Source organism: Trichechus manatus, unplaced genomic scaffold (assembly GCF_000243295.1).
Source record: "Trichechus manatus latirostris isolate Lorelei unplaced genomic scaffold, TriManLat1.0 scaffold00062, whole genome shotgun sequence".
Lineage (NCBI taxonomy): Eukaryota > Metazoa > Chordata > Mammalia > Sirenia > Trichechidae > Trichechus > Trichechus manatus.
Window position 1 is genome coordinate 14468522 of NW_004443998.1, and position 3840 is coordinate 14472361.

Here is a 3840-nt window from a genome sequence, read left to right on the forward strand (position 1 = left end):
GAAAACATGAATAAGGATGCCCATCAGGCAATTTTTTGTTGGAGCGAGAAGTTGGAAGCAAACATTAGTATGTAGCTGGTGCATAGTACAGAATGTTAAGCTCAAGTATGATCTTGAGTAGCGAGGATGGATCTTAAATGTTTAAACTAAATTTATGTGTATTAAAAACAAATACCAGCAAAGCAACACTAATATTATACAAATATATATACATTTATGGGGACAGATATCAAACTTATTAGACTACATAAAAACCAAAACCAAATCCATTGCCATCAGGTTGATTCCGACTCATAGCAACCTTATAGGACAGAGTAGAACTGCCCCACAGGGCAGTTTCCAAGGAGGGCCTGGTGGATTTGAACTGCCCACCTTCTGGTTAGCAGCTGAACTCTTACCCACTATGCCACCAGGGTTTCCTTAGACTACACAGGGGAGAGAAATAGAAGTAGGAGTCAGGAGCAAAGACTGGAAAGCAACAAATTTGTACTGACAAAAATATTACTATAATAAAAACTGAAGAATATATTAATAACTCATTTCTTTGCCTAAGAAATCCCAAAGACAAACACTTTTACATTTGCACATATAGTATTGACAATATGAACATCAATCTTTTAAAAGATAATTAACTACAGTTTGGAAAATGCATGATGATAGAGAGCAAGGCATGAAGTTAGGGGGTGGGCAGGTAATAAGGAAATAGGACCAAGTTTCCTTTGTCTCTAAGAAAGGACTTTCTTTGGTAAATTTGCTAATAGCTATTCTGTAAGAGCTCTACTGGCTTCAGCTGCTAATTGTACCAGTAACGTGGGGAATGATAGAATATTAGCAGTTGTTATGATGTCTGTGATTTCCTTTAAAGCTCATCAGTATTGATGGTGTGATGCGACATATGTGCCAACTACTTTCAACTTTGACATCCAAGGGAGAGTCAGTTGCAGGAGTCAAGAATGCATAGTACAGGGATGCATAGTTGTCATGATATTAATAATGTTCTTTCCACCCTCATCCATTGCTCCTGGGAAAGCAAAATGGTGCAACCACTGTAGAAAACAGTTTGGCAGTTCCTCAAAAAGTTAAGCACAGAGCTACCGTATGACCCAGCAATTCCACTCTTGGGTATATCCCCAAGAGACTTGAAAGCAGCCAAGCAAACAGACAGATGCACACCAATGTTCACTGCACCATTATTCACAGTAACCAAAAGGTGGAAACAAAATGTGGTATATGCAAACAACGGATGAATGGATAAACAAAATGTGATATATGCAAACAAAGGAATATTACTCTGCTACAAACAGAAATGAAGTCCTGATACATGCTACAACATGGATGAACCTTGAAAATATTATGCTGAGTGAAATAAGCCGGTCACAAAAGGATAAATACTGCATGATCTCACTAATATGAAATACCTAGAATAGGTAAATATATATAGAGAAGAGCTTAATAGTGGTTACCAGGGGCAGGAGGAAGAGGGAATATGGGAATTATTGTTTAGGAAGCATTGAGTTTTTGTTTATAGGGATGGAAAATTTGACAGAGGACATTAGTGATGTTCACACAACATTACTGATGTAATTGTTCTCACTGAATTGTATATGTGAAAACTGTTGAATTGGCAAATGTGGTGCTATCTATATTTTTACAACAATAAAAAATAAAAAAAGAATGTTTCTTCCCAGGGAAGTCATCAAGTGCAGGGCCACACTCCAGAGGTGACTGCCTTTGCAAAATCCTTATCTTGACTAGCAACTGACACATTGCAAATTAGCATGCAATGATAATAGTGACTTGTAGTTATCGTGATGGATGTTGGAACCGGGCTCTCATTAGTAAAATTAAAGATATTCAATATATGTGAATTAGCTGGAATAATTTGGAGCTTCACCCCTTCCTGTTACATGAACTAGACATAAGTATCCAGTAATTCTCCTTGGAGTTGGCACCTGAGACTTTATCCCTAAATGTTCAGGGGTAGTGATGTTCTATTGCCCTGTGTCTTGACATTGGTTTTCCTTTCTTATTACATACCACTGTCTAGAGGCATAGGATCCGGACTTTGGAATGTTTTGTGTCTACCTACCCTATGCCTTAGAATAAGAGGTAGTTGTTAATCCTGAGTTGAGAAGGCTAAAGTGATTACAGTGAATAGCTAAGTTATTGATTACACATTCTCTTACAGGATGTCTCTTCCATGTAGAGGACGTGAAACAACTTAAACACAGAAGCCCAGTAAGAGGGCACTGTGAGTTTAACCCTGGATGTTATAGACTAGGAGATGTTTGAAAGTCAAGGACAGGAAGCGGCAAACAAATAAAATGATACAAAAAGAACATTTCAGTCCACCCTCTGTGTAGATGAATTATTCATGCTCCCTAAGTCTAAAAAGTCTATAGAACCCCTACCACAGGAGACTACAAGGCAATGACAGAGCGTTTTTCAGAAGGTTTCTCTAGAGTGCAATCTAATTCATAAAATCTTCCATTTATTTTTATAAATGGAAACCTGAAATAAAATAGAACAATATAAAAATCAGCAAAGTGTAACCTTTGAGAAATTACAGACATAAGTTCCAATGATTCTCTGCAATGGGCATATCAGTCTTGACATTAAGAAGTGACCCATCCACTATGGTAAACTTGAGCCAAATGTGGACAACAAAAGCTACTGGCCTAGAACTTGGATAACGAAAGAGAAACTGGGCATGAGTGATCAAGGGAACACTTTAGCAGCTTCTGGATAAAGGCTTAAAAATGCCCCATGAAGAAGAATTCATAGTTCACATGAGACCTAACTTTTATTCATGTTGTAGTTGTGAGGTGCCATCGAGTCAGTTCCGACTCATAGTGATCCCATGTACAACAGAACGAAACACTGCCCAATCCTGCACCATCCTCACAATCATCATTATGCTTGAGCCCATTTTTGCAGTCACTGTGTCAATCCATCTCATAAAAGGTCTTCTCTTTTTCACTGACCCTCTACTTTACCAAGCATGATGTCCTTCTCCAGGGACTAGTCCCGCCTGATAACATGTCCAAAGTACGTGAGACAAAGTCTTGCCATTCTTACTTCTAAGTAGCATTCTGGCTGTACTTCTTCCAAGACAGATTTGTTCATTGTTCTGGCAGTCTATGGTATATTCAATATTCTTCACCAACATCATGTTTAAAATGCATCAATTCTTCTTCAGTTTAACTTATTCATTGTCCAGCTTTTGCACGCACATGAGGCAATTGGCTTGGGTCAGGTGCACCTTAGTCCTCAAAGTGACATCTTTGCTTTTTAACACTTGAAAGAGGTCTTTTGCAACAGATTTGCCCAGTGCAATACGTAGTCTGATTTCTTGACTGCTATTTCCATGGGCATTGATCGTGGATCCAAGCAAGATGAAATCCTTGAAAGCTTCAGTCTTTTCTCCATTTATCATGATGTGCTTGTTGGTCCAGTTGTGAGGATTTTTATTTTCTTTATGTTTAGGTGCAATCCATACTGAAGGCTGTATAGCAAGTATTTATATTCCCTTCTATCCTTGTCAAAATTAACTAAACAATATGGCTTTACTAAGTTGACTTCTATACTTGTTAAAAAAATTCTTGTTAAACATGTTTTATATTTTAATGTTCAATTATGTCTCCAATGGAGGATTACATAATAAATTCTCTCCAATATTTAATACTAGAAATTGTTTTCTTTTTCTGAGGTATTGAAAATTATGTTTTTTAGATAATGTCAGGTTCTTTCCTCACCTTGACTTCTATAGAATGATCAGATTTAAATTTAATGTATGGTCACTGGATTTTCTCCATCATTATGGCATTTTTGCATTTCACA